Below are 21,228 nucleotides of genomic sequence, written 5' to 3'. Positions count from 1 at the left end.
AAACTTAATTTACTGAAATAACCACTCCGGGCCTACGGAGCCCACCGCCAGCGTTCGTGTGACGAAAAGTACCGCGAGTTCTCCCGGGTTAAATTAACGAAAATGTCATTGACTATGAATAAGTATGATACGATAAGCAAATAATTTAATTTTCGTAGCTTGCTATTTGAATTCATGCATTTATTTCTATGCTTCTCTAAATTGTCTTAGGTTTAACTTGGGTTTAACAATTAACTACAATTTTGTAATCCGATTCAATGACGCACATTGAAAATGGGGAAATTTTAAATTCATGGATATTACTTTCTTTGTGTCATCTCTACTCATTATATTTACTGCAATAGTTAAAGGAAATTGTGCAGAGACAGGAAATTAAAAAGTCATTGTCATTCGTTGGAACAGAGTGTAAAACAGTTTTGCTTCGTTTAATCCATTCAAATCTAAATTTGCGGGTGCGTTTTAAATTATGAAAAGAACTATTATTTTAAACAGAGCGTGAAGTTAATTAGCAATTCATTTATTATGTACTGGAAGCAATTCCAGGAAAAATGAGGCCTTATTTAACGTTATAACAAAATAGCAGTACATACAAGTACTGAAATATGATAATTGCTGTTTACATGTTAAATACGATAAGAACAAACTATGTCTTCATAAAACTGCATATAAATTTTGAACCATTTATTTCATATTACATTGCGATCAATAAATATGAATTACGTCCAGTTCACTCACTTTTTTTAACAGTTAAGACGTACTTACAAGCAATTATAAAACATTGCCTAACAAGTGAAAAAAATACATTTTACATCGAGTTAAAATTCTTCGGTAAGTGGGTCAAAAAAGGCCAATCTAAAGTTCAGAACCTAATATCCCACTCATTTATGGTTTAATTGAATTCAATTTTTGTACATTTATCAAATGACTCATCAAAAACACGAAAAAAAAAAAATCATTCCATCTGCAAGTTTAGGTTTAAATAATGTTTGTCTGCAATTTAAAAATATGACGAATTGGTCTAATGAGGAACACGGGACCCCGATAAAGCCAGTTCTGTAAAAGCGGCAAAAAAACTAAAAACAATTAAAAACTCTTTATCCTTTTATATTATTTCTTTAGCCTGTTTTTTGTTCCTAGACGAGATCTTTCCCAATTCTAGATCGATTTCTTTGATTTAAACCTCATTTTAAAGCTTATCGTGCAGGCTAATGACGAGAAATAGACTCACGTCAAAAAATTGTTTTTTTTTAATGTAAAACAAGAAGTTCTGTCTAGAACTAGATGAGCCTACTTTCCCGTATACCCATACTACTTTCTAGTACCTGATCAATATTCTCAAAAATAGCTAAAATCGCAAATTTTTTTCAAACATATTTTTAAAATACTTTAAGCTGATTTCTAGGAATAAAATATTCCCCACTCATCTAAAAAAAATAAAGCAGCTAATACACTTTTTTCCATTAAAAAAAAAATCTTTAACAGCTTTCAAAACGAGAAAATAATAATTAAAATTAATCATCTCATTAAAATAAATACATCATATTAAAAAAAAATCATTTCTTTTCCCCTGTTGCCAAAAAACATTTTTTTAAATGAATTAATGCACTTACCAAAAAAAAAAAAAAGAATAAAATGTCAACTTAAAGAAATAATTTTCTTTGTCAAAAAAAAAAAAAAAAATCGTCTGCGCATATCTTTATGTAGAGACATAAATGACTTCGAGTTTATTCGCGAAAAACTGAGTACCTAAATTGAAACTTTAGCGTAAAAATAAAAACAAGTCATATCAACAATAATTATTTCACAGTTAAAACCATAGCTGCGGAGTCGGAGTCAATCTCATTTTGAGATAAAGGAGTCGGAGTCGAATATTTAAGAATCGGAGTCAGTCATTTGTCCACCGCGTATAAGTTTTTGCCAAAACTACGAAGTCAGAGTCAAAGTCGGGGAGTCGGAGTCCGATTAATTGTCGGGCACAGGAGTCGGAGTCGGAGTCAAGTGCCCCTAAATTCTCGGAGTCGAAGTCTGGAGTTTGGCGTCAAGAGTTATTTCCAACAAAATTTGTTTGAAGTAAATCCGCCTTCAAGTAAGGAATCTACATTGACTTTCAGTTTCCCAGTAGGCACTATTGTTAAGGGATTTGAACTGTTCAAAATTGAACGGAAAATTGTTCAAATCAAAAAGATAGTTTATACACAAGTTTTTCATCAAAATCTTTTTCCTACAAATCTTGTTTGAAGCAAATTCGCCTCACAGTTCGGAATTGCCTTGAATTTCCCCGTAGGCGCTAATGTTAAGTTTTTTTTGAACTGTTCAAAATTGAACAAAAAATAGTTCAAATCAAAAAGTGAAATATGGGAATGAGGTGTCCTCGCCGAGATCGTTCGAACAAAAAAAAGTTTGTTCGAATCGGACTATTCATTCAAAAGTTATTAGGGGGGGACAGACAGACAGACCGACAGACAGACAGACCGACAGACAGACAGACCGACAGACAGACAGACAGACAGACCGACAGACATTTTTCCCCATCTCAATACCCTACTTTCCAATTTTTAATTTTTCAATATTTATTTAATTATTTTATTTATTTTTGACTTTTTTTTGTTTTTCACGATATTTTTAAGATGCATTAAGCCTTCTTTCATACTTTTTTCTTCTTTTTCTGACTTTTACTGGGAAAGTAGGCTAAAAAACCGTTTAAAAGCACCGGACTGAGGTTTTCGATTAAATTTATAAGTTTAACTTGCGCTGTGACCGGCAGAGCGTTCGAAGGGTAACCAGTAAGAACGAGTGGTCGGGCCCGGCCTGGACGATCTGCATTAAAACATTAGACAAATATCGCGCATTACATGAGCACTTGAAAACAGTCAATAACGCAAGTGAGTTAAAAAATTAAATGTGATGGAAACACTCCTTGTTGAAACGAAAACTTGATGCAACCTGTAGCTAAATTAATTCTTAATTTTATGATTTTTTTATTTTTTTATTTTTTTTTTTTTGTTTTTAAAGCTTTGGCCTCGGTCAGAAAACTAAAGCATAATGTAAGCAAAAATATAAGTATCAGGTTTAAGATTTCAGACTAAAATGGAATAACTTTTGTTCAGAAAAAAAAGTGCAGTTTTTTTTTTTTTTTTTTTGTATACTGAAATGCAAATTATTTTAATGACAGTATTTGACCATTTGTATAAATAAAAAAAATTACTACCATAAATTGAAAATACGCTATGCATTTAGTTAACCTATATATATTTATGAAAATTTGAAAGAAAGCATAAAAATTACTATAGTAATTAAATAATAATATTTAATAGTATATAAAAATTATATGAGTAAGATATCATTTTTTTTTCTGGTATCGGCAAAAAATAAATAGCCAGTCACATTTTAACTTTATTCGAAAAGCTACGCTTAAAAAACGTAAATAGTTCAACTTCTTTTCGTATTTTAACCGTTCGGTTAAATGATGAACACGTGCTGCCATCTAAGCAATAACGGTTCAAGTAGCCTGCTATGTCAAATTGTATAAATTTAAAAAAAAAAAAAATCTTACTTTCAATATCTTATCTTTTATATATTATTTTTCTAGACTGTTTTTCTGTCGGTGAGCGAGAACTTTCTTACTTGCTACGGTCTAAAAATCAATTTTTCGGTCAAGAAGACTTTTTTTTTTCTTTTTGTATTACATATTAGTTCAATGAATAGAACTCGAAAGCTTAATTTAGGAATTTGCTCGGTAGGATGGAGCGTTGCGAACAAACGAGAAGATGGCAAAATCGTATCTGGGACGGAAATTTTTGTTTCAATGTTTTTTTTTTTTTTGTTTTTGTTTTTTTTTTTTTCATCAGCAGAATTATAATTAAATTTTCCATTTTTTCTCACTACTTTCGGCGAAAAAAATCTCACGTTTGGCCTGTTTTTTTAAAAAAGAAAGTTTAAAAGGACCGGAATGATTTTATCGGGTAAATTAATCCTTGCGTTCTGACCGACTGAGCTGAGCAGCTCAATCGGTGTACCATTCGGTCGATAACCCTCTACCTGTGTTCGCGCCTTGTGCGGACAATCCGCCAGTATCAAAAAACCAGACCAATATCTCTGTACCTCAGAGCCAGAGTGACGTAAGTCCAAAAATTGTGATTTTCTCTTTATTAGTGCATTGTGTGTGGAAGCCTATTCCGCATCGAGCCATGTGAACGAAATACTTTATTAAAAATCATTTTCATTTTTTTACCAGGGTTAAAAGAGCGCGCGTCCAATCCTTTACTTGCGGCAGAATTTTTTTTCCTCTCTACTGTAAAATTATCATGATGTGACTTACGTTCCTCTGGCTCTGAGGTACAGGTATTACGCATTGCATGTACACTTAACATACAATAAATAACACATGTAAGGCAATAAAATAAATGAGACGGGAACGGTCCTTGCTGTTGCAAAACCTTGATGCTGCATGTAGTTCTTATGCAGATTTTTTTTTTACTGCAAAATTCTAATACAATCTTCCATTTTTTTTCCGCCGCTTTCGGCGAAAAAACAGTAATGTCAGAAGGCTCAACCTAAAATGATCTAAGCGAGCTCAGTAACCAATTTAGTTGTGCCTAGAGTTATTTAACTGTTTAGAGCGCTGGAGTGATATCTAAAACTAAATCGCTCTGCAGCCCAAAAAAATAAAGTACAAATTGGCTGAAATTTCCCTCCTTCTTCTGAATTAATTTACTTCAACTTTTTTACAATCTTTTGCCATCACCTTAAGGGAGATAAACCAAAACCACTAATAATGAGACGGGCAGTGCTGCAATTTTGCACCCTCTAAGTTGGTGGGAGTTCTCGTTTGAAAACACCTAGCTGCCTCTCTTTTACGCAGCGGTTATGCGAATTATGCTGAACATGCACACATATACTTGCAAAAAGTCTGAAACTTTTGAGTTCATTATGCTATAAAAAAAAATTTGATAAAGGTGTTACATCAGGCTACCCAACGATTCAACGCAGTGACAAATTTTGGTGGTCCAGAACCTAAAGTGATTGAACGATCGAACAAGTCTTGATGAGAGCAATGAGCAATACAACAGTAGAATGCTAAATATTTACTTTTTTGTCTCTCAGTTTGGAAATCACAGTCCGTTTCTAAAACCACCAGAAGTTTCTTCCCTCTCTAACAGTGGTATTGCTCGCTGATACTGGTCGGTCGCTGATAAAAAGGTGAGTTGTGATGAGGCCCATAACGTTGCGGTAGTAACATAAAAGGATATTGAAGGCAAAAAATTTAGTGGCATTTCTTTGTAAGGGAAGTATGCAGTTAAGTATCTAGCTTCTGTTACGAGAGTAGTTACTATCTGTAAAGATGTGTCAACTAAAACTATCTTTTACACCGAATGGTGTGTACAGTAAAAATGCAATAACAAATTGCTTAAAAACTTCCAGTACGAGTTATCCGCTGATCCTCCATTAGTATTCGATGAATCTGCTTTCATAAGGAAAGAAATCCTGCATCGTTAAAGTGTTTTTACCTGAAGTAAAAGATCCATCCACCATCACAAAACAAACAGCTGGCGTCAAGGTGTCATATATGTTATAAATGGAAGATACCTTCTCCATCATGTTTTTTTTTTTTTTTTTTTTTTGGTAATGATATGCAAGTTTCAAGGAAGTATACCAGCAATGCAGTGTATATGTCTCTTGTAAACATGGGAAAGCTAGTGTCATTTTTGATAGGTACAAAGAAGGAGAAAGCACCACAGATGTATCATCTGCGTCCTATTATAACAGATATGCCTTCTGCTCTAGAAGAGTTTCTGTGCCTCATATCTTGTACTTGCTTTGAGGGGTTCATTGGATATAGTGAATGTTTGAAAAGTCTGAAAGTGGACTGAAGTGCTCAACTTTATGCACAACTGTGTTAGTCATAGCTGCAACAATAATGATCTAGATACCAAAAAATATCTGGATAACGGAGAGTTTTTGTTACAAGCTTAGGAGAAATCGTTTGAAAACTCCAGTTCTGGCGGAGAATTATAGTCTCAGTCTGATGACGTATTTGAGGCACGCATGTATATATGACGTAAACTAAAAATTTTGATTTTAAATACAGCGAAAAAAGCAAAGTATAAGGGGAAAAAACAGTTTAGCGTAATTTTTCTGACCATTTAATAAAATGTGTCACTATAGAGGGGGGGGGGGGTAATCTTAAGTATATTATTTCATTTTGGAAGGTGAGCTACTATTCTTGAGGGGTGGACAGTCCTGATTTAATGCATTTTAAATTTGCATGAAATAATACTTATACTTGAAATGGAAAGGAGGGGGGGGGAATTGTTGTGTCATTTTATTTGGGGGGGGGGTGTAGCTTTGTAAGGAGGTGCGCCATCGCTCTTGGAGGATGGACACACTTGATTTCAAACTTTAAATTTGCATGGGACAATATTTCCACTTGAAATGTATGTAGGGGGGTTCGGGGGTAATACTTCGTTTTACGAGGAGAGGAAGGCTGAGTAGCATTAGTGGTTTATGTCATTCCTTTTGGGTGGTAAAAACATTTGATCTAATGCTTTTAAATTTAGAATGGCATAATATTCCCACTTGAAATGCACTCTAAAAATTCCGCAAAAATACCAAAAATAGCAATTTTTAGATGCCTCCATTCTGAAACCCGACGCACAATGGGGTGGGGCTTTTTACCTGTTCTTATTGGGAGGGTAATATACACTTTGCAACTGGTTTAAACTTTTTTTGGGGGGGATGTTTGAGTCCGACCCCTATTTTTACTGTACTATATCCATAAGCCGCCAAACATTAGATGAGATGTAGTTGCATGAGAGAAAAATAATTTTTAAAGTCTAAATACATTAAATGGCTCAGAAAATTGAGTTAACCTGAGAAGGATATCTTAAGCATGTCTGTTACTGGTGCCGTTACCCTGCTTGATAATGTTTTTAAAAAAATACCAAAAACTCCACATTTGCTTCAATGGAAAGAAAAAAGATCAATTGTCATATTCAAGGCTCTGATATATCGTTATTTTTTGCTTTTTGGTTTTTCCTGTGCACGTTTCGTACACAGATGTGCAGCATATGCAGCAGTGGATATTATCCTCCATCCGACCCTTCATTGTCTTAATAAAGAATTGACATTATGTGTCACAGTCCACATAATGCCAATAATATCCTTATTGTGCCTACTTTTCTAGGGTTATCTACTCACAGGAAAAAAAAAATAGGTTCCACAATGACAATTTTTCTTTTGAATTTGTGAAGTGTATAAATTAAGCTTTCCAGAAAAATTAACAACTTGTTTTTATACAACAGTAAACTACAGTGCACCATGAAGGAACAAAATTGACTGTAAAATAAGATTAGACAGTTTTGACAAGACGTGTTTCTAACAACGGTTGCTACACTTTTGCCGGTTGATAAAAAAAAGCTTGTAGAAATTTCTTTAACATCAGTTAAGGTTTCAAGATGACGATAAAATCACGGTTTAGCGAATTTTGCTATCTTTATATATTGAAAACAGAGTTATTGGCTTTATTGGTGTTTGTCGTCTTAGTTGGCTCAAAACGGAAATTTCATACAAATAAAGCGCGTTTTTGTAAGCAACTTGTGCTCGTTTCCAAACAAAATAAATTCATCTTTTAATCAGTCTATTTTTGTACAAAAGAGTTAATTGTATAATTCACTAGCTGCGATGCCCGGCTTTGCCTGGTCTACTTTGAAAACAAAAGTTATGTCAAGTGACGCATATTCAACAATCAAGCATTAAAAAAAAAAAAAAACATCATGCAAAATTTCTCCTCCAAACAATGACGACAGATATTAAAATACTTTTGAGAAATTAAAATAAAATGAGAAAGATGGATTTAAAAAGCGTAACCATGGAAACACAAAATAAAATAAGTTTAAAAATTGAAAATGAGAAAGGTGGAAATGAACAATCGATTCAAAAAGCGTTACCGTGGAAACGCAAAATAAAATGGTTACAAACTTGAATAGCGATCAGATTTTTGAACTTAATTTAATTCGCTTGTAACTTTTTTTCTAATGGAGATAGAGGGTTAAACTTCGACCATAGGTCGAGCTAGATCTGGAGTAAAAAAAACAGCTCTTTCGAATGGTGTCAAAAAGAAAACTGTGGGTCAATTCGTTCGCTTTTTATTGATAGATTTAATGAAGAAAGTATTGCCTAAAACTCAGCTAAGCCTAAACAAATTCGAGCTAAAAAAGCAAAACTCCCGCCGTAAGTAATTTAGAGCACTGAAACAAATTGCGTGGAACGCGGGAAATTCTACTCTTTCCAACTATATGTAATATTAATATATGCAAGTAATTTTTCACCCACATATTCGAGAAATTATGTGAAAATTGGGCTTAAATTGGAATAAAGAAAGAACTATTCATTGATTTTTTTTCAAACCGGTCTGTAAACCTTTTCAGGACTTAAAGAAACAAAGTACGAAAAAATTTCAGCGAAATCGACCGGGAAGTTCTCGAGTTTTGAGGGTTCAAACACACAGACGCTTTTTTGGAGACTTCATTTTATACTATGAAGAGATGTATCTGACGAAGTTACGCGTTGTAATACTCTTCAATTGGTTTTACAGAAATAACAATTCAAAGATGTGTATTTCTTTTTCTTTTGCTTTCGTTAAAGATTAAAAATAAAAATGATTCCGTTAAAAAAACTGTATTTGCTTTTGGTTTAGTTGTTTTAGATGCAAATAAAAAATACGATAGCAAACATTAATAATAATAAAAAAAATCATCCTATTTTAATGTAAATAAGGGTGAATGCGGTATTGATTAACAATGTTACCAAGTAGCTAAACAAAATTTAGAACTTGGAAAATGTGGCAAAATACATTTTTTTTAGTTCAAAAAATTAATAAATAAATATTTTAGTCTAAAAGCTATTCATATTAAACTTTTCTCGTGGTATTGATAAAAAATGTAATTACCACAGCTAACTAGTATGAATAAAAGACAGCTTTACGTGGAGATACCAAAAATCAGAAGCAAGTTTATTGACTTTTTTGTAAGACTTATTAAAATGATGCAGCAAAAGTTTTGCAACCAATTTTTGCAACCAAGTCGTGGTTCATTTATCGGGCTATTTCCTCCCAAAGTGAAGTTTAAATTAAAGTTTTTTAGATACAATATATACTTACTACCTTTTTCGTAGATAACTGTGTCTCCAGAGAGCTCTTTTTAATTATAGCAAGTTTTCTTAACTAAAAGCAAGTCTATCAGTTAAGGTTACATAATTAATTTTACTTAACTTATATGTGTTGCGTCTGGCACTAAAATTGGTTTATAATATTATTTAGATATTCATTTTTTTTAACGAAGTAGCGTTTTCCAAGTTACTTACTTAATGAATTTAGTTATTTATTTTGTGCGTATGTTATTTTATACTCGAATTAAATGGTTTTTAAAAATGGTATGTGTTTCTATTGCTCAATAGACCACTATTGCTGCATTGGAGCACATATCGCCAAATCAGAATTCAGATTCGACAAATCGGAGAAAAGTTTGAAATTCTTCGCTTCCGTTTTTGATTTAAAAAAGCCCTTCTTTTTCTGCTTTACAACTTATATGATATTGTTAATTTTTACTTGTAATATCTTTCTGAAAAGTATGGCAATTAAAATACACTATAGCGACAACTCTTTAAACTGGCATTTTTTTCAGTGTTTCGATTTTTACGAAAAGCACTAATGCTAATTTGGAGCACACATTGCCAAACAAGAACCAATGAACATCAAATCGCTCTTTTCGAATGATAGATTAAAAGAAAAAAAAATACTAAAAAATTGATTAAAAAATAAAAAAACATTGTTTCTCTGCTTTAAAAATTACGTGTTATTGTTAAATTTTACTTGAAATATCTTTTTGAAAACTTATTGCAATAAAAATATGCTATATGCTCTTTAAATTTTCATTTTATTCCACTTTAAAATTTGATCAGTTGGACTCGGTGAAATTAATGAATATTACAACTGATTTTTTGAAGCCTTAAACTGCGGTTATTATTGTATTGATATCATTGATTTTATACTAATTGTTTCATTTCTTGGACATTGTACTCTAAAACATATACCTCGATACGTGTCCATTGAAACTAGGGTCACCATAAAGGCAGGTCACTGTAACCTACCAAAAAATCCTTCTGCGGCACAATTTGCTTCACGGTTCAAAAAACTTGGAGATAGTATTGCAATATTAAACGTTTTTAAATGACCTACATTGTTTCTTTTCATTAGATGTCGTTTTGTGTGCAATGTGCAAGCTCGTGTTTTACTGTTTGATAAAACTCACAGTTTCTTTCAGTAAATTGAGAGTTTTAACCCATCCAAACAATTTCTTTCGGGGCGCCCCTGATAGAAACATTTATATATTTTAATTTCTCATCTGCACAGCTCAATTAACTTCAGGTTCCATATTTAAATAGGTTTAAGTACGTATTGGTTTTCATTTTGGTTATTAACTAATTATATACTCCAGTGTCTCTTAGTTAAACAATAAAATGTTATTTGATGTAGGTTAACCTTTTACTGTCTGTGGCATATACGTTTAAATCAATCTCAGAAAGGAAATGTAAAGCAAATCATATAGCCCCCTTTCACTTCTTAATTGATAAACTGATTGTTTCTCAATAAATTTAGGGTGGAGAACTTTAGGTTCTATAGCACTGTATATTTAAATTTTAGAAAGAAGTAATTTTCATTAAAATTGAAATGACTTCCTTTTGTAACTACTTTTTCATTGGATGGTTGAATCAAAAACTACATTGAAAATCTCGAGTGCTCATTGATAAAACGTTTGGGACATTTTAATTCAGAAAAAGTGTTCTAGTTGCATGAATGTGCCCCAAAACAATCTCCGATTGTGCTCCGTTGAAAAGAAAATGCACTGAAATGGGCTCCAAAGCTATTCCGAATGTGTCCCACTCAGAACATTTGTTAAATTTAAACTTAGAAAATACACTAGGGGCTTATTTGAGAACAGGTTGGAATCTATTTGGGGACACTTCTGAAATAATAGCTTTCTTTCGTGCAGATATAATTTCAACAGCTTTCTTTAACTAACAGTCAAAAGAATATCTTAATATAATACTACAAGAGCTTTTTTTGCATTAAATTACTATTGATTTGTGTCACGAATGCAGCAAAAGCATTGGCCTTCTGTGGTCAAAGACCGTCCAGTGCCCGGCGATGGTTAACAGCTGCCCTCGAGACTGATTTAAAGTTAACTGGCATATTCAAAGGAGTAATTAAAAAGTGCTGTACAAAATATTCCAAACAGGATACTACAAAGTTGTTATAAAAAAGGAACATGTGTCACTGTTCAAAAAAATGTTCTCAAATGGGGTCCCAATTGTGTTAAAAAAAACGTGTTGAACCAATAAAGTGTTCTGAAATAGGGTCTCAGAAGTGTTTCAAAACTTCCAAAAAATTGCTTCAAAGTTTCAAAAAAGGGTCAAGTGTCCGCTAACTGAACACTAAAAATTTGCGTAAGCTTACTCCATAAAATAGGTGGCAGCTTATAGCTGCCCCCACTACTCTGGAGTAACTTAACTGATGTAACTGGTGTAAAGTTATTCATCGCTTGTGGAAGGCTACACCATGGTAATGTAACTATAGCGTAGCGTCTCACTCATTTCTGCGTAAGGTTACACCAGTATTTTATGTATGCTTACAGAGCAATAACTTAAAAAGTGTCACATTAGTAAAAATTAAACTTTCATCTGACTTTCATGAACGGTTTTATCAAAGTCATGCTTTTTAACATGCACTATGCACCATTTATTTATTTAATTTAATATACAAACAAGAAATTTGTCCTAAAAACTTGAAAAACAGAAATCGTAATAGTAGGAAAAAGTAGAAAATTCATGCTGGTCCTGTTTAACGTTTTTTTTTTTTTTTTTTTTGCTAAAATATGATCAATAGATGTCTCGTCCAATATTTGTTTAATTAGATACTGAATTAACAAAGTTTTAAATGCCCGGAGGTTTTACACATTTGAAGCAGCACTGAGCCATATTTGTCTATTTTTGAAAAAATAACTTTCACTCTGTGTGTGTGAGTGTATGTTTGTGCGTATTTGCTTTTTCACGGCACTTCAAATTCAAAAGTAAAGCAAGAAATGAATAACTTTCAGTACATCAATGAATCTCCGAGGGACTTGCTAATGAATAGTATTGATTTCCATGGTATGGAAACCAAAAGTTTGTTTTTTTCCTTAAGCGTGACTGCTGTATGTTAAAAAATAAAAAATAAAAAACTGCGAGGGCTGCACAAAAATAAGCATACGCAGAAAGTTGCTGTAGTGAACTGGAGCTGATTTGGTTTTGTGAATAATCCCCCCAAAAGGGTTTGGCGCAAATGAAACTCTTTCTTAGTTAAACTGACTTGTGTGTTTCAAAACATAGTGCAAATAAACAAAGAAAATTTGGCACATGAATAAAAGAAGGTGTAAACTGATACTGCTAATTAGTTTATTGCGTCGGGTTGTGGAACATACAATTGTTTTTCTAGCTTGGCATACTGGTATACAGTTATGAACTTATTGCGGAGAGGTTTTTCTACGAAATCTATCACGAATCGTGTACCAACCCAACGATTTCTTTTTCAACACAGCTATATCTTAAAGCGTATTCTAAGAGTTAAAAAAATTGCATCCATAGGACTTAATGTAGTTACGCTTTTACAAATTATAAATTATTGATCGCAATAATTACAGTTTTAAATTTATCACAGTTTCATTTATATTTACCATTTTGATTTTTCCTATTAAAGAATCATTAATCTGAGTAAAAACTTTGAACTTCCAAGTGCTGGTAAAGTAGAATTAAATAGATTTTTCTATGATGAGTTTAGAAAAGTTCTTTAAGTCTCCTCTAAATTTCAATCAATATTGGTTTTTAATGATATTTAAATTGTAGAAAACTTTTGTGAATTGTTTCTACTAAAGATATTGCGCAAGAAAAATATTTTCTCTTAGATGATGCCAAAAAGTTCAATGACAAAATGAAGTCATAAAGAAAGCATTGTTTTCAGTGCACAAAGATAGTGTTTTCAAATACCATAGCAACAAAAATGCGTAAAAAGTCTTAAAAGAAATGTAGGGGAGACCGGTGTTAGTTCGTTACAATTTTTTCAATATTTTTTTACGCTTAACTATTTCAAGTATTTACATGTGTGAAACTTTAAAATGTATGTAGATTGTTCAACATTCATAACATATTTTAAAAAAAAATAATTAGAAGCCACTACTCCAAAATATTTCAAGTCTTTTGAATATATGTACATTGTAACAACTTACCCCACCACGGGGCATGCTGTTACTCTATATGGGGTTAGTTGTTACATGAGATATATTTAAGTAAAAAAAATGAATCTTACACATTTTGTTTTTTATTCTGTTTTAATTTTAAAATTTCTTAATCACGTTAAAAATCATAAACTCTTTAGCTGTACAGATTTACTTCATTAATGACTTATTCTGATTATCATAATCACTGTCCGAATTACAATTTGCACAAGCACATAATTTATCAAACTTAGCACATCGGTCGTGTGTCCATTCGTCGCAATTACGACATTGAAGCCATTTAGTTGGTTTTTTGAATTCTGAGTACGGTTTAGCGCACTCTATGCAGAACCAGTCTTCATCATCTTCATCCGAAGGACGCACTGCTTGGACGCACCTTTTTGCACTTTTTTTTTCTTTATGGCTGTTGATTTCTTCTCTGTTAAAGCATGACTAGAGACAATTTCCTTTTCACATATTTTTGTTTCCCAGCTTCGGTTTGCAAAACATTTTTTACTGGTGTATCTGTTAAAGTGGCGCTGACCTATGGTTTCCGCTTACGAACCGTCTTCACTTCTGCACTGTCTGCAGCGTTGGAGAAAGACCTACATTCGAATAATACATTATTTATTATTATTATCATTTTTGTAATTATTATTATTTATTCAACCATACATATTAACAATAAATTTAATCATACAATGAAATAGATCAGAATTATTATTATTATTATTATTAATATCGTCATCCAACTACAGTATTTTGCATGAATTAAATCATGTAATGAAACAGATCAGAAATACTGCTTACCACTATTTTTCATCTTACTGCAGAATCTCTGTATTGTCATGAAATTTATTTCGTATTGATCGGCTGCCTTTCGTAATGAACTACCTGCCATTACTTCTTTACCCACCTCCAGGTATGTTTCTTTAGGTGTTTTTCCCCTGTCCGTCTTGTTTTCATAGTTCCACGCCATATCACGTATAAAAAAACATAACATTAAATTAAAACTAGCATGAGTAAAGTTGTTATTTGTAACAACCATTCCCAAACAAAACTGTAACAACTTGCCCCATATGATGGCACTTCAAGTCCTTAACACATATTACTGATATTATATCTTTGTATAAATTTCTTGAATATGTTAGAACTTACCTGAAAATGTAGGCTTTCACGTGGTATAGAAATCAATCCGTTATTTGCAACGGCTTCGTCACAAATAGAAAAATATCAGCGGAAAGAAAAATTACTTCCAGATTCGAAAAACAGTTTTCTTTGAGCACTCTCTCTGCTACTGACAGCAAGCACTCCAGTGACCGTCAGGGAATGCAGATGCGTGAGTGCTTTCATCTAGTGCAAAGAAAAGTCAGTTTCTACGGGTAGTTAATTTTAAATTCGAATTTAGCAACTTACCCCGTGTAACAACTAACCCCGGTCTCCCCTACTAAAAATAATTGAATTTCCTTGCATTTTAGATACATTCTGTTGCAAACACAAATTACATCTAGAATTCATACTAGGTTAGCTAGTAAAGTGCAAAGTTTTCCTCCTCTCAAAATAAATAGCAATGTGTTAAATCATGCATTGGTTTCTTATTTTCCGTTGCCAAATCTATTGTTTGACCACAACTTGTTTTTAATGATATGTTCAAGCCGATTTGCTGCATTTTATCAGCAAACATTTGAGAATTCTTTTACTGTAGTTTTTAGGATACAAATAAAAATGTTATGACAACTTTTATAGGGTGTTTCTGTTTTCTAATGCACTTTTTCACAAAAAAAAAAAAAAAACAGTTTTCAAAGCTTTTTAAAATTTTAACACATTTAAAGGTTGTGCCACAGCCAAACGTGGGCATCTAGGTCAAGCGTATTTTAATATTTAAAATTGAAGCTATTTGAAGGAAGCTTTAAAATGGATTTCTATAAAGAAGATAATTTTGTTTTGTAACATAAAGCTAGGCAAGAGTATGATTCCAGCTGCCAAAAAAAAGTTGAATAAGCTTGAAAATCAGATAAGAAAATTTTAATATTTGCAAATTATTATTTTCAAAGAAAAATTAAGACGCTGGTTTTAGTTTCTTACGTAACAGTAAAACAAGATTTTAAAACAAGTAATCAATTTGCTTTTAATAAATAGAACCATTCAAGTGAAAAATTTGATAACTACATCATTGGTAATTTTCAAATCTAAAATAAAGTTATCTACTGTCGGCCCGCGTTTGCTATAGCATTTACAAGTTTTCTGTTGAAAGGATTCTAAATGGTTAATGGGAACGTATTTTGTTTGTTTCAATGACACTCTGCTTAATTTAGAAGCTAACACTCATTTGAAAAAAAAAATCAAACTGACTTCCCTGAAAACTTAGTAGACTCGTATGTCTCTGCTTGTAGACCAGATGTTCACCTTTCGATCTCATGGGTGGTCAGACAGTACAACATCTTCTTAAAGTCTTTCTTTCTTTTTCTTTTTTTTTTTTTTTTTTTTACAAAAACTTAATACAATAACATAATAACATACTTAGGCAAATACAGGGTGTTCTGCTTTAAGCTACAAACCTCTATTTTCGGAGCCGGTAGTCCTAGATGCATACTTTGAATCACAAAAACGTTCAAAATCAGACGCGGAGTTAAGATATTGAAAGTTTAAAGCAAAAATAACACATGAGTCAAAAAATACAAAATTCAAATTTTTATACGAACTCTAAGTCCCCTAACTTATATTTAAGGAAATAATATCCATTGAAAAAGATTACTAACAGAAAAAACTTCACATGTGTGTTTAAGGGACCATGCAGAAAACGAGATTGGAATCTATCGCCGTTTCAGAAGAATGACAGGTTGTCGAAGTAGAAAAATAAAGTGTTTATAACTTTCATTAATATTCAAAGATGAGTGCAAATGTTATGCCATGATGCTCAAAAACATACTACAGAACCTCGAAAAATTTTAAAAACCACACTCTACGCACGCATACAAATTTAAACCCCTGTTAACCGCTATATTTTTCCCCAAAAGGTGTCATTGACGACGAGTGTAAAATGGTGTAAAGCACAAAACGCTGCACTTCATATATCGTTAAATATTGGTCATACTAATGTCACACTTTTTGTGTGGAAATATTTTTTCAATGGAGATTATTTCTCTAAACATAAGTTAGGGGACCTAGGGCGAGTATGAAAAGTTAAATTTTGTATTTTTTGCCTCATTGTTATTTTCGCTTCAAACTTTCAATATCTTAACTCTGCATCTAATTTTGAACATTTTTTTCAACTGAAAGTTTGCATCTAGGACTGACGGTTGCGAAAATAGAAGTCTTGCAGGTTAAAGCGGAACACCCTGTATATATATATATATATATATATATATATATATATATATATATATATATATATATATATATATATATATATATATATATATATATATATATATATATATATATATGCTAGGTAGCGACGCTTACCGGACAGTGTGAAACTGCAGCACTGAGCACGCCTTCCACGTGATCCTCAGTTCATCAGCTGGCTTTGTCTTGATGAGACGTCAACTTTTGCGGTTTTTCTTCTGGTGAGTAACTTTACAAGCATTTACTTTTCATTAAAAAAAAACATGTATGATACTGTTTTTGTTTCATTGTCAGGACCTAATTTTAAACTATATTTCGTTACGGTTCTGATGGCGTGATTGTTTTGGCAAATAGTTTTCATTTTCATAGTTAAATATTACAAAAAAAAATCAAATATGGCGTTGGGGCACGTATTCCAATTCAATACGGGGTACATTTTCTAATTGGAAAATGTGCCCCGGGCTCTCGATGAATGTTTTTTATGGTTTTTTTTCTTTTTTTTACCGTTTAACTTTGTATTTTTAGCCAATACAGTTTATAATTACTGCATAAAACCACAATTTTAAATATTTAAAATTAAATTTTGGACAGCTACTTAAATGATCTGATTTTTTTAATAGTATCAAGTCATATCTGAAACTGAATTTCATTCTCCAATGTGATATATCAGATGGACTGAAAATGGTGCGCAATTACCGTAACAAGTCAAACCGAGGGAACTAACTACACACAAGCGCAAATAAATGCAGCGCTTGCAGCAATAAGAAATGGATGTAGTGTTAGGAAAGATTCTATAGACTTTAATATAAATACGAGAACATTAAATAACTACCGCCACAAGTTCATTAATGTTCAGTTGGATCCAACTGAAGTACCTCAAGTCGACGTGCTTCAAGCCGAACTTCCACAAACCGAAATGCCTCAAGCCGAAGTGCCTCAAGTTGATGGCCCTCAAGTCGGAATGCCACAGGCCGAAGTACCTCAAGCCGAAGTTCCTACAACCCAAATGCCACAAGTTGATGTACCGTCAGCACGAGTTCCTGCAGTTGAAATGGTCTCAACTGAAGGCTTGTCCCCATCTGTTCACAGACACATCGGCTCCGGACGAAGTAAACAATGTATGCCCAACTACTAACACTTCTGACAATCGTCCAGCCACTTCCTTTTCAACTACTCTCAATGAACCGTGTCAACCACAATTAGGGCTACCAGAAGGTGTTCCTTCTACATCTAAGGACATCCAAGGTGAGTCTAACCCACAACCATCTCGCTCGCCGGTAGATGGTTCTTTGCCTCAACAGTATTTGCCATCCCCCGAAGAAATCAGACCATTTGAAAAGGCTGCCCTGAGGAAAGGCACAGGCAAAGGGAGGAAAAAACGAAAATCCGCCATTCTAAGGGATACTCCTATCAAAAACGCTCTTCAAACAGAGTAAGAAGCAAAAAAAGAGAAAAAGTCCAACACGATCATTTTGAAAAATGAAAAAGGAAAGCAAACTGTGAAGCCTCAGCTATTTGTTGACGAAAATAGTGAGAAGAAGACATTTCGCCATGTTAAGAAAAATAAAAATAAATATGCCAATGTATCAAGTAAGGAAGAAGATGAAGACTGTGTTTGCCTATATTGCTTTGAAACCTTTTCTAACTCAAAGCCAAAAGAAAGTGGATCAAGTGTATTCGTTGCAAGAAATGGGCTCACGTACCGTGCGTCAAAAAAAAAGACTCACAACTAAATTTAGCTGACATTTTGTAAAATTACATTAAATGAATTTTCAGCAAATAAATTCACTATAAAACTCATGAAAAATATTTTCTTTATGTTTAAAAATGGCTAAATCCTTTAAATCACTTTTTTAATGTCCCAAGAGCAAGCTTATACATTTCCATGTCAAAGAAATTAATTCAAAACTTTTACATAAAATATTTTTACATTTAGTTAAAGTTGTTCAGATATACCACATCAACGTTAAATGCAAAACTTTGAATTAATTTCTGTAGACATTTTTCGAAAAAATTTATTACTTAAAAACAAAAAGGGATTGAGCTCTCCTACAGTAATGCCCCAATAGTTCACATTCGCCATGCATTCTTCCCTCTCAAATATAAAGTACAAAATGTGCCGGGAAAAAATGTTTTTGACTGCATATTTTTATGTGCTCTCAAGCTTTGATGTTATTTTAAATATTGAATATATTTGCTTTATTTTGTTTCTTTTCCCTCTTCTAGATCTGCTTCGCGTTTGTTTAGAACAATTCGTCTCTGCAGCGATTGCAACTAAAAAGATGAAACGAAATATTAATTTTTAATAGCCTCTTCACTATGCAAATAAGCTGCTTCACCTTTTTTCATTTTGATGTTCTTGCTTTTTGCATCTTCAATTTTATTTAGAGTGTTTATTGATGAATATGTTTGTACTGTTTTTGTTTCTAGCAGCTTTGCGCTGGCATTACGGTACACTTTAGCATTTATTCTTTCATTTTTTCCAATGTCTTTGAATTTATATATATATATATATATATATATATATATATATATATATATATATATATATATATCGTTCTTTCATTCCTTTATGATAGCGCCCTTTGCTTTTGGTTCTCGAAATTATTGCAATAAATAAAGTATGAGTCTTAGATTTGAAAATAAAACTTAACAGAATTTGTCCAGAATAAATATTTAATTTTTAAGCAAAGACTGAAAACGATTTATCTTTTAAAAAGGGGAGCCTCATTTTTTTATTTTAGTAATATGTCTTTAAAAAGTATATCTGGTAAGTTTTGTTTGTCCACAGTTAATAATTTTAATAGTTTAGTAGTTAAAATCCATCTTTGTTTAATTTTTCTTTTTCAAGAGTAAGTGAAGTCTTGCATAGAAACTTAAAAGAACATATGAGACAGTGAGAAGCAAAAGGGATGTAAGTGGCAAAATTAAAGAATCGGGGACAACCGGTACAAATGGTAAGTTATCCTTTCCTCTGTCTTGGGGCAAGAGATGATACTGGTAACCCTGGTAGGTGCTTCTGTACAGCATGATTTAGAAAAAAAAATCAATAAAAGCCTACCTAGGAAGGTATCTTTATAAGCGTTTTACTCAAAACTTGAAAACGTCCACTTACATCCCTTTGCTTCTCACTGCCTCATATGTTGAAAAGCTGAATATTAAAGACACTTTATTTTCTTTGCTTCTTTTTAAAAATAATTGCAACTAAAAAGGGCGCATTTTTGTAGTCTAATTTTTTCAACGTGGAGCACTATGTCAGATATAAAATGAAAACTGATGGCGAACAGCACTTTGAAGTTCTTTATTAGCATGATCAAAATGGAAAAGTCAGATAGTTTATTATATTACTTGCACAAACAATCAGGGCACTTGGCGAATTGTTTAATTTTACCTTGGCGGAAATAGACAAATATTTTTATCGTTTAATATTTGCTTCCCTTTCCATAGGAAATATTATTGCTATCTAAAATTTAGATAATAGGATATTTAGATAAATAGATAGGTAGACAGACAGATGGATAGATAGATAGACATATAGATAGATAGATAGATAGATAGATAGATAGATAGTGTTAGATATGTACACTCACTGTCCAATTAACTAGAAACCCATTATCAATATTTTATTGGACCAATTTTTGCACAGATACAAGCTCTGATTCATTTGAGCATCGAGTCTACTACAAGCTACTGGAGTGCATTTACATCCAGATAATACCTTGCATTGGCGATAGTGCAGTAAAATTAGCCAAAAAAAGGGTGTCACTTGGAAAATATTTAAACCCATAATTTTTCTTCACAGAAAGCTTTTTTATGTCTTCCTCGATGATATCTCGAAAGTCCCCGACATTTAGTTGTACGCTTTTCCCCTTTTAGGAGGGAGAAGGGGGGGGGGGAATTGCTACTTCTCTATCAAGGAAAGTGGGGTATCATTTCTAACGTATTTTTTTACGCTGAGTCGAATAAGATAAGAATTAAGTTCGTAAGATATACGTATTTTAGCTGTTATAAATGATTTTATGCATGAAAATGCCAAAATACTTCGCTATTCAGAGATTATTTTCGAACTTCATTAAACTTCAGAGCAATTCATTTTACTGCAATGGCATTGAAGAAAAGAAAGCTCCTGAACTAAATACTTACCCACACTTTAAAGTCAAATTTATTGGTCGCTATAATGCTGAAGGAAGAATCCTTTAGCATTATGTGTCAAAAGAAGGGTGAAAGGCGGACCAAGAGAAGTCCAAATAAAAGTTGTGGGTGAAGATTTGAAGAATAAAGTATCTGCATTAGTATATATGTGTAATATTTCTGAGAGTGCGTAATCTCGATTGCTTATCCTTGAGAAATATGGACCAAGAGGACATTAGGAAATAATCTAAATAGTTCAATACGTACCATCCTGTTCCAAGAGTAAAAATTATAATGTAAATTTCAACTTTAGTTACAGAAGATCCAAAAATATAAAAAAATGCTATGATGCATTAAAAATTAGTGAAACTGTAATGGAAAAAAAGTTTAGAGGAAATGGAGCTGTAAATTTTTATTGAAAAGAACCGATGAGAAGCTTTGTGAA

This window comes from Uloborus diversus, chromosome 6 (assembly GCF_026930045.1).
Source record: "Uloborus diversus isolate 005 chromosome 6, Udiv.v.3.1, whole genome shotgun sequence".
In the NCBI taxonomy this organism is placed as follows: Eukaryota; Metazoa; Arthropoda; class Arachnida; order Araneae; family Uloboridae; genus Uloborus; species Uloborus diversus.
This window is presented reverse-complemented; position numbering follows the sequence as displayed.